The sequence below is a fragment of the Rhinopithecus bieti genome, unplaced genomic scaffold, assembly GCF_001698545.2.
Source record: "Rhinopithecus bieti isolate Rb0 unplaced genomic scaffold, ASM169854v2 scaffold_57391, whole genome shotgun sequence".
In the NCBI taxonomy this organism is placed as follows: Eukaryota; Metazoa; Chordata; class Mammalia; order Primates; family Cercopithecidae; genus Rhinopithecus; species Rhinopithecus bieti.
Window position 1 is genome coordinate 2,052,760 of NW_016824250.1, and position 12,331 is coordinate 2,065,090.

Here is a 12,331-nt window from a genome sequence, read left to right on the forward strand (position 1 = left end):
GGTCTCTGTGTATTTGGTTTTCATAGCCAAAAATTCATGGACTTGGACATTAAAATATTCTACAGGCAGGTGTCATAAATTTTCATAGTTGTAAGGCATGTTTTACATAGCTACAATAATAAAATAAAATATACTACTGAAATTTAGGTCCTAAGATATGATTTTTCTTCATACAATGAGGTATAAAGTTTACAGCTTCATTTATTGCCTTTCTGTTTCAAACCCCTACTGATAAAAAGCAATCAAGCAAACAGAGCAGGTAATACTGGCATTATATACATTATCAGTCTATTCTTCAGAAAGGCACTTTACTTCCAGTAGCAGGAAATGCTGTAGAGCTACTTAGTTTGGTCAAGAATACAAGGTTTACATGCAGGTTACATTTTCTAAAGATTAGATGTTTTTTAAAACAATTTTTGTTTGTTCGTTCAGATGAAAACACTTAAAATATAGTTACTACTAATAGCAAATTATGAGTTAAAACAAAACAATTCAGTCAGACAGTGGGAATCACTTATTTACCATATTGCTACTTTTAATATCCTTCTCCACAGGCTCAGCAATGTCTTTCATTCTGAGAAAAAAACAATCTACAAATACGTCATACAATTTCCACAGTATACAAACAACATTATGGTATGTAGACATCTACCGTACAGAGAAAAAAAGCAGTTTAGTTTACTCTAATCAGGCTCTTAACATTTGAATAGAGAAAATAATATTTGCCTCAAAGGAATTGTAAACAATTTACTGAGGAAAATGGTAATTAATGATGTTGAATTCAAGCCAATACCTTATATTATCCAGATGAAAAATGTTCTGAACTCGTCATTGCCTCCATGGTTATCCTGACTTTGCCTCACTACATACAACAGATTTGCACATTCTAAGCCATTTGTTCCAGGGCTAGACCTAAATTACACATGTAAACTTCGTAGTTGGCCATGAACTTCTCATTTATGCAGAAACAACTTTGCAGTTATTTGTTACACAAACCTATTGAGAGCATACTAGCCTCTTGGCTTCTGTGAGCATTTGCTGAACAGCTGCTCTGGCTTTAAATTTTGTATTTTCCAAGTACTGTTTGAAATACCAACAGAAAAATGTAGATGGTACAAAAAAGAATGACTATTCAAATAACATTATTTCTTGAAATTTACTTTTTTTCAATAATACATTGCAATAATGGACAATCAATTTAGAAAACAAAATGGAAGATATCTAGAAACATTCGACTTTATAAACTTTTACTGGTACAAAAAGGTGTATATATGTGTAAAAGTAAAGTTGTTACAATTTTAAACAAAAGGATTACAATAACATAATTTAAAGTTTATGTATTAGTAGGGTCATTCTGAAGGACACAAATGTGAAAATATTATCTATACCAAAAGATGTTGGCCCTTCTTGAACCACGAAGAGTTGTACAACCTAAAACTTCCTTCAATAGGATCTTTTTAAAAAAGAGTGTCTGTTTAAAGAAAATAGTGTATTGTACTTCCACACAACGTAAAACCACACAGCCAATAGAAGTGATATTATGGGTGCACTTTAATTGGCATAAAACATTTCCATGTTTACTTACTTATAAGTGAAAATGCAAAGCATTGAATAAGTTAAAATATAAAGAAGTATTTTCAATACGATACCATTTATATAATGGCACTAAAGTACTGTGTGTGTGTGTGGTTTCAAGATACATTAATCAGATCCTTGAAGTAACAAACTAGACCTCATGTTTATTACAATATTCTTGTTTATGTTTTGTGTTGGTGGCTGTAGGCTGGTTGCTGTAGCTCTGTATTACTTTTCTTTTTTATTACTTTTTACCGAGTAACAAATATCACCACTGCAGTGCCTTAAAACCACACTTATTTATCATCTCACAGTTCTATAGGTCAGAAATGTGTTCATATGTGGCTCAAGGTTGCTCAAATGTGTTCTCTGCTTAGGTCAGGTCCTGTCCAGTTTAGGTTCTAATCTGGAAGCTCAGCAAAACAATCTGCTTCCAAGTTCATGCAGGTTTTTGGTAGAATTTAATTCCTTAGAGTTGTAGGGCTGAAGTACCCTTTTTCTTGCCGGCTTTCAGCCAGGACCACTCTCATCTCCAAGAGGCTGCTCTCAGCCTCTTGCTCTGTGGCCTCTTCCACCTCAGCAGTAGGGAACCTTCTTTACATTGAATTTCTTTCACAATTTGAATCTCTCTGTTTTCTTCTTCTACCATGTCAGAATAAGAAAAAAATATATATATTTGTCTACTTTTGAAGAACTTGTATGATTAAGTCGGGTCTTTCTGGATAACTTCCCTAGCTTAAAGTCAATTGATTAGAAACTATTTTGTCTTCAAAATCCCTTTGCCTTGTACCATAACATATTTATGGGAGTAACCTCACGGGTAAAGGTTATGGGAGGCATCTTAGAATTCTGCATGACACGAGTTCTATTGATTTTTATTCAACTTTCTTCTTATTCCAGGACTCTGGGACCTAACATGAAAAAGAAGCTGCTATATCAGATATTATTTTTCTAGTTGAATAAGGAAAAGAACAAGAGAGCAGGCAGAAAATACGCAATACTTCAACACTATTATGTACAGACAAGGTGTACATAATGTCCATCCACACACCATTGGCCAAAGCAAGTCTCCTGGATAAACAAAATGTCAGTGAGGCAACCATGTATACTTACCCACAGGAGAAGCTGCAAGTGGACATGACAACTTGACTTACATAGGAATGAAGGGGAGAGTAATACATGGGAACAATATTTCAATATGTGAACATAGGTAGAGAGATCTAAATATGTAGCTACCAAAAAGATGCAGGAATTAGTTCTGGATATAATAAACATGATTATTTATTTATTTATTATTTGTTGCTATATTATTTATATTTTTCTAAAATTATGTGATTTTTTTGCAATTAAGAAAATAAAATATTATTTTGGAAGAATATAAAATATAAGCCATGGGTTAGAGATTTTTCAAATCTGCTTTACAGACAAGGAAAATAAAGAGAAGTTGTTACTTTTTTGTTGTAGGTAGTACTTATGTGTACTGCATTTTGTTTCTAAAATATTTTAAAATATAGTTTTACATTTAATCATTTATCAATCCTTGGTAAGAATTATTATATTTAATAAAAACCTTATGGCCAGAATTGGAAGCTCATTTTTTTTAGCATGGATTCTGTGCCCTTCTAAAATGCTATGTTACCTCTTATTTTATAAAATTAAAATAAACTTTTCACTGAGTATTTCTAGATCTCAGTGAAAACTTTTATTCCCTTATGCAATAATTTTACATCACTCTTAAAATATATGATAATATCCTGTCCAGCATTAAATAACTCAAGTGCTCAAATGCAAACACTTTTCCTTGTACTTCAATTGCAATTTAAATAAAAATTAGCAGTAATATCAAAATACAAGCCTGCAAGTATTCATAAGACACAAGGAAAGTGTCTGTTACAATATTAACAGAGATGCATACATACTGATCATACATTCTGACGCGGATACTGTACCTCCTACCTCATGACTATCTTTAACCTACACTAAGACACCCATCTGACACATTGGCAAGAAACTCACTTTCAGTTATGCTTTGGGAATGCCTTTCTGCTCGTCTTGTGCTAAAGATCTATGATTCTTACCTACTCCAAAATATAAGGAACATCTCTGTGGTCTTTTAGGTTAGAAAGCCCACTAATTTTGTACAAAAGCTTGCATGCGAGTTGCTGTTGTTCAAGAAGAGGAGGAGGAGGACTTTGCTTGGAGTGTATTGTCAATTTAATTCCCAAATTTATGGTAGTTCTTAAATGCGTAAGTGTATCCTCACTAACTTCTGCCTAAAACTGGACTGACACAGAGCTTATACTGAGGAGTGAGCTGAGTAGACTGACAGACAAGTGTGTGTGTGTATTGTGTGTGTGTGTGTGTGTAAGAGAGAAAGAGAGAGAGAGAAATTAAGTAAGGAAACAAAAATATCAGGTATTCAGAGAGGCAAATTTTGTATGAAGTGTTTCAGGAAATAGAAGTGGTCCGCTGGGCATTGGTGACAAAACACCTCCTTACCACATCACTTTGGACCTGTCAGAATGCTCCACCTGGCCTCAGTTTCCTTCCTTATCCTCATTCCCATACCCATAGCAAACTTAACTTTATATTGTGGAAAATATCAAGGTTCAAGTTTCCATTCTAAAGTCATTTTCTGTGGTGGAGATAACAGTTCTAATTGCGTTTATCATCTCAGTTAAGATTCATTCCTTCAAAATTAAACATTTATGAAGTTAACATTGAATACATGGTGCCATTATTCTTCACCTCTGTAACATTAAGCCTCTTCTCAGCTCCCTTAGAAAATTTTATGAATGAAAATCCACAGATTGTATTGATATCCTAGGCCATTTTCCTTCACCTATTTACTTCAAATAGTTGAAGACTCTATGGGAGATTCATGTCTTGGAAATATGTATAGGTTTAACTTTTAAAAAATACATTGTTATTATTTATTTTAATTTATATCAGAATTTACTAAAACTAAAAACATTTCAAACACATAGTAAAATAACATTATTCTTGCATTTATACTTTTTTGTTCTTTGGAGAGCAATTACTATATGATGGAAAGCCATGAGAGCATCTGGCTTCTTGGCAAGTCCCAGATACAACTGGCAACCTAGAGATACTGAATGGCTGTCAGATGGTTCAGATGCTATGGATGAGCTTCCCATCTTAACTCATCCACAATTGCCGCCATTCTTTATACTGATTGTATTCTATTTTCCACATAAAATAAACCCATCATTTCTACACATGCACATTATTTTCTTCTTTATAATAATACAATTAATTATACTTGCCTACAATCTATTTTTATGTTTTAAAATATTTTGGAAGTATAGTGTCTTTCTGAGTAACCATATTTTATTATATACTCATAGCAGTGACACCTATAGGCAAGCTTCTAATCTTCATGGTGTATATTCTCTGCAATGATTAATGGCTTTGCTTTGTATAAGAATTTAATTATTTCAGGACAACATCTTCCAAATAATTCTATGTCTTGTATTTCTCTGAGGACTATGAATTGTGTTTTTTTTTTTTTCTAATAAATAATTTAGACTCTAAATCCCTGGATCAAGATGATCTTGACCTTCCTGCATGTACACCATGTGGAAATCACCACAGGAACAGACTGCTGAACCAAAGGCAAACAAACAGAGCTGGATTGTTGCCTCCTCATAAATCTGAACTTACAGTCAGTGGGTAACTGCCAAGTCATAGTGTGTATTCAGACGGCATGCCCGGCAAGCAGCTGAGATGAGAAGATGGTACACCCTGAATATTATTTAAAGTTTTAATCCATTTCCAACCATAAGATTCAAAAATGCTCTAAAATAAAGCACCTCATATAGAAATCATATTGTAAAGCAACTTATTGGAAGTTATGAAAAAATTAAAACACTATTCCTGTTTCATTTTGCCATGAAGATTTAAAAATCTAGTTCATAGCCTTCTTTATACTAAATTTATTGTGTTTCTATACCACTCCTTATCAATTTGCTTCAGAAGCCATTTCTGTCATATTAGGATTTTTTCTATTAAACATGGTAGTGCAGTAAGTCTTTTAGCATTTGTCTTCTCTTCTCTTATTCTATATCTGGAGTTAGGATTGACCATCAGAAGTGACTCAACTTGTGTTGTAATCACGGTGTGATTTACTTTTAGTTTTGAAAAAGATTTGTATAAAGGTTTCAATCTTACTAAATATAACAGTCAACCAATTTTCTGTATCAGTTGATATTTGGGACAAAAAAATTCAGATATGTCAACATAAACCAATATTTGAACATATACTAAGCTATCCAGATAGATGGCTGAATCTACTTCCCTGAATGGAGACATCAAAAATTCGGTAGTCATCAGATTAGTTAGCTCACTGCTTCCCAAGTTTAGTGGAATATCACATGCATGGTAATTGGCTTAATTTTGAAGCATCTCTTTGCATTGTGACTGTAATTCATGAGGTTGTGCATTTTGTTGGGTTTTGTTCAGTTTTATCTTTAGTGAAGACAACAGCACCAGACACACAGGTGTTCAGTAAACAAAGTCTTCATAATGAAGCCCTATTAGATGAATGCTAGTTGATAATTTTATAGAAATTTTAAAAATCCAGGATAAAACTTTTTTGATATTCTATAGTGAGGAGTTACTGTGTGCCATGCCTGAAATTTTAAGTCAGAATTGAAGATAGCCTGAGGGCAAAGTGTAAGCCTGAGTTAGAAAGTGGAATTAAAAAAATAGCGCTGGCAACACACCAAGTACAGGACATTGGAAGGATTATACCATTGTAATCTTAGCAATTTAGGGTTATCACTTCTCTTTTGCTGAGAAATGATCAGATATCATAGGTAAAGAAGTCTCTACTAGGCACATTGTCCTTCTAACCCAGTGTTGAGCAAAGGGAGGAATCTCACGGGTGGTATATGAGATAACAGTGTGGGTGACAATCTCAATGCAGATTCTACGGCCTGGTATTAAATTTCTTTTTTTTTTTTTTTTTTAAGATACTTGAAAAGATTTATTCTGAGCCATATATGAGTGACCAAGGCCCATGACACAGCCCTCAGGAGGTCCTAAGAACATGTGCCCAAGGTGGTCGGGGTGCAGGTTGGTTTTATACATTTTAGGGAGTCATAAGACATCAATCAAATACATTGAAGATATATACTGGTTTGGTCCAGAAAGGTGGGACAACTTGAAGGAGGTTGTGGAGGCTTCCAGGTTATAGGTAGATTTTAAAATTTTCTGATTAGCAATTGGTCAAAGGCATTATCAATAGAAAGGAATGTCTGGGCTACCATAAGAGGTTGTGGAGATGACGGTTTTATTATGCAGATGAAGCGTCCAGATAGCAAGCTTCAGAGAGAATAGATTGTAATGTTTCTTTTTTTTTTTCACCAACATAGCACAAGTATACATATGTAACAAACCTGCACGTTATGCACATGTACCCTAGAACTTAAATTTCTTATTGAGTCTTTTATCCTATAAAAAGAGAAATAATTCCTCATAGAACCAGTCTTGTCTCCATTCTATAAAGAGGATGCAGGCTTCTAACTGATCTAGGGACCAAGGATTTCTTGCATTTACCTCCATGGTAGGTACCATGGACAGTTAATAGGCAAGACAACTGTCTATTCTACTTCTTTAAACTAAGGAGAGACATGTTTTGAAGGTTACATCAATCAAGTTCCTTTCAGAAAAATTCTGAAAGCAGCTAACAGCCATGGGGTTGAAAAACAAAGGAAAGGTTTAGAATCAGAACTTAGAAACATGGAGAAAGCATGCCTGGGAGCTAGTACCCAGATTTCCAAGAAGAGGCCAGTGTTCAGTTATTTTTTGCACCCCGGGAATTTAGCAGTGGATGACTACAAAGTCTAGAGACGTTAGGTCTCTAAGAAGAGAATGCAATTAAGCTGGTCCTGGGAACTGATAATTAGAACCAACTGCTTTTGCTGAGGATGCAATCCTGATCAAGAGAGTATGCCAACTGGAAACAAGGAGACAACACAGAAGAAGTAAGTCTTATCTTTCCACTCCTGACTGTGTGTCAGCCTCCAGCACCCGCTATTGAAAGAACCTAATAGGAAGCCAGCTGGTTCAGAGAAAATTAGATTGCAGAGCTCCAGCAACAACACAACAGCATCACAGAACAGAGTGTTAAATGAATTTAGAACTTAGAGACAACAGCTTAATAATTGGCACAAGTTTAAAAGCTTACAGTTAACATTTTTTTTTTTTTTCTGTTTGCCTTGGAAACGACACCAAACCGAGGAGAAGATACACAAAATTAACTCTATCTTTGAAAAAGTAACAAGTAACCAAATAACAAAATAATGGAAAGGTTCCCAAGAACAGTGATTTCAGTAAAAAAGGAGGACGTTTGCTTTTGGCTGCAGTTCTCAGAGAAATCTGACAAAGTAAAATTATCTAAGATGAGGGAAAACAAAAACACTTGTTTGCCACATTGACAAGATCTCTGGAACGTGAACAATACTGAAAGAATAGGCATGAAGAAGCTGAAGGGGAAAATCACTTAGGTCACATATATGTTATTCAAAATAACCGTATGGATAAAAGACTCGTGAGAGCAATGAGGAGACATTTAAATCAATATCGCCTTCTGTCTGCCTATATCTATTGATGGGGAGAAGTAAACACACACAAACACACAAAAACAAAACCACATACTCAAGCTGGAAATAAAGATATAGCCTTGTCCTTATTGATAAAAATCTAAAGGGATGTCCTCCCCAAGATTCATTTTATTCAGATGAGAATCAAAGGAGAATCAGCACAGAATATTTACCAAAAATGGCGGAAAGGAACCAGAAAATAAATATATTAAAGATAAAATTTTCCCAGTGTGATGGCATCACTATGGTCCTAACTACTCAGCAGACTGAGGTGTTCAAGGCTGCAGTGCCCTACATTCATGACTGTGAATAACTACTGCACTGCAGCCTGGACAATAGAGCAAGACCCTGCCTCTAGGAAAGAAAAAAAAAAGTAAGATTAATTCTCTTTTAATAAAATAAAACTATATAGTAATATACTTTATAAATTATATAATGATATAACTAAATTATACAGATAGTAAGAAAACTATCAGAGATAGAAGAACTCAACATTTAGGAGAAAAGGAAAACAAAAAATTCAATTTTAAAAAAACAAAGATACTTATGAAGAACGAGACAAAAAACAAAACTGATGAAAATAAGTAAAAGATCTAGATAATAAATGACAGAAAAGCAAAAAGGGAGCAAAATAAAATGGAAATCCATAAAGTATTTACAAGTATTCAAGGAAAATTGAGACTCTTTTATACAATCAGCAATCTAAGAGTCACATACTAGTTTTTCCCAAAGAAGAAAATTAAAATTATTATACAGAAGTTTTTAAATGTAATTCAAGTAAATATTTCCAGAAAGAAAAGAATGATTTGAGTTTATAGACTAAAAGAAGATACTGTGGCTTAGACAAATTTGATTCATGTGGTCTACGCTAGCATACTGTCTCATAAAATCCCTCAACTTCAAAGTCTGCTTGTTTGGTTAAATAGGCAAGACAATCAAATTACATATGGAGGAAACAATTGGACTGGCTTACATTACTTTACAGTAACATTTAATGCTAGAAGATAATGGATGTCCAAACCATCTGTAGTTCTATCACAATGCCAGCAAATAATTTCTAATTTCTAGTACAGACTAGAAATTAGGAATAATTATTACTATAAAACTTTCTTAAAGTATTTGAATAATAAATTAAATGCATTATCTCTAAATAATTGAAGATAAATATGTATTGCATTTTATTACAAATAAAGGTATAAAACGTGGATAATAAGTATAACTTTTGCACAATGCAAAATTTAAATATTTAAGTAAGTTGGAAGTGGAAGGTAGTAGGAAAGTTATGTTAGTACACTGATTTATCTCTTAACAGATGAGAATTAAAGACAAATTAATAAATCAAATAAATGAGTTTTACATATATTTAGCAATAAAAATATATCTTTTAAAATATTATAATCATCTTAAATTGAATGAAGAAGCAGAAGGAGGGAAAATTTTAAATGCTAATTTTTATTTTTGCTTTAAAAAAGATGTAATAGTTGCTGTGAAAAGCAATATAGGATTCTGATATACAAAGTTATGGTTACAGAGGTAAATAGGTAATAACACTTAAAACTGCTATAGAACAAAAATGTGATATGGTTGTAAGTAAGTGCTTTACTTCATCTAATCTTCATTTTTTTTAAAAAAAGAAAAAAGTAAACAAACCAAAAAATGAGGAAAAAGGAAAAAAAATATAATGTATTATCGTATTTCTACTTTGCTGACAAATATTCCAAGGCATAGAAGGTTAAGTAAGTTGTACAAAGTCACATAGCCAATGAGAGCCAAATAGGTGGCAAATAAGCGGCACGTGAACAGACATTCTTCCTACGAAGGGTAGAGTTTGTATTTTTATTTTAAATATTGGAATATATAAATGCAATTTTAGTCTGTTTTCAACTTTTAGCTTTTTATTAAATATTAACATTTTAATATACATGAACTTAATATTTTGCCTTTTCTCTCTACTTAATGGATATGATCTTTCTAATGCAATTACTCTGTATTTTAAAGTTTCTAGTATACTTTAGATAAACAACACATTTTAACATAATAATCTTGTAATGTTTGAAATTATGGAAATGATACTGTGCAAAATTGAATTTACTCTCAATTTGAAATTGATCTTTATAACAAAAATGTTTTTGATAAAAACCAAAAATGTAGTGACACAGTGCATTTATAAGCAAAATCAGTATTTTTAACCAATAAGCTTCACTGTCTTTCATAATACAAAGCCTCAAGTTGAGCTTTGAATGGCACATCTATAAGTAATTAATCTGGAAATAAATAAATACATGAAATGATAGGCTAAGATTTATGAGATAGATGCAAACAAACAAAAAAGCAAAAGATCATGATCTTAATACCAGACAAGATTAAATTTAGAAAAACAAAATCATTAAACATAGTACAGGTTCACAAATTAATGTTGTGTAATTAATTTAGCTGATTACTTCATTTTGGGAAATATATTTGCCAGTTATAAATATGGCTGCTATTAAAACTTAAAGTATATAGGGAGGTTCCGAGATGGCAGAATAGGAACAGCTCCAGTCTGCAGCTCCCATCGTGAGCAATGCAGAAGACAGGTAATTTCTGTATTTCCAACTGAGGTACTGGGTTCATTTCACTGGGGCTTGTCGGGGAGTAGATGCAACCCATGGAGCAGGGTGGGGCATTGCCTCACCTAGGAAGCACAAGGGATTGGGGAATTCCCTTTCCTAGCAAAGTGAAGTCATGACAGATGGTACTTGGAAAATCGGGACACTCCCACCCTAATACTGTGCTTTTCCAATGACCTTAACAAATGGCACACCAGGAGATTATATAGATACAAAGTACCATAAGATAATACTATAAACACCTCTATGGAAATAAACTAGAAAATTTAGAAGAAATGGATAAATTCCTGGACACATACACCCTCCCAAGACTAAACCAGGAAGAAGTTCAATCTCTGAATAGACTAATAACAGGTTCTGAAATTCAGGCAATAATTAATAGCCTACCGAACAAAAAATGTCCAGGACCAGACGGATTTACAGTCGAATTCTGTACAAAGAGGTACAAAGAGGAGCTGGTACTGTTCCTTCTGAAACTATTTCAATCAATAGAAAAAGAGGGAATCCTCCCTAACTCATTTTATGAGGCCAACATCATCCTGATACCAAAGCCTGGCAGAGACACACACAAAAAAAGAGAATTTTAGACCAATATCCCTGATGAACATCGATGCAAAATCCTCAATAAAATACTGGCAAACTGAATCCAGCAGCACATCAAAAAGTTTATCCACAACGATCAAGTTGGCTTCATTTCCTGGGATGCAAGGCTGGTTCAACATATGCAAATCAATAAACGTAATCCATCATATAAACAAAAACAAAGACAAAAACCATATAATTATCTCAATAGATGCAGAAAAGTCCTTCTGCAAAATTCAACAGTGCTTCATGCTAAAAACTCTCAATAAACTAGGTATTGATGGAATGTATCTCAAAATAATAAGAAATATTATGACAAAACCATAGCCAATATCATACCAAACAGGCAAAAACTGGAAGCATTCCCTTTGAAAACTGGCACACCACAGGGATACCACTCCTAGTCAACATAGTGTCGGAAGTTCTGGCCAGGGCAATCAGGCAAGAGAAAGAAATAAAGGGTATTCAATTAGGAAAAGAGAAAGTCAAATTGCCCCTGTTTGCAGACAACATGATTGTATATTTAGAAAATCCCATCATCTCAGCCCCAAATCTCCTTAAGCTAATAAGCAACTTCAGCAAAGTCTCAGGATACAAAGTCAATGTGCAAAAATCACAAGCATTCCTATACACCAGTAGCAGACAGAGAGCCAAAACATGAGTGAACTCCCATTCATAGTTGCTTCAAAGAGACTAAAATACCTAGGAATCCAACTTACAAGGGATGTGAAGGATCTCTTCAAGGAAAACTACAAACCACTGCTCAAGGAAATAAGAGGGCAAAAACAATTGGAACATTCCGTGCTCATGGATAGGAAGAATCAATATTGTGAAAATGGCCATAGTGCCCAAGGTAATTTAGAGATTCAATGCCATCCCCATCAAACTACCAATGACTTTCTTCACATAATTGGAAAAACTACTATAAAGTTCATATGA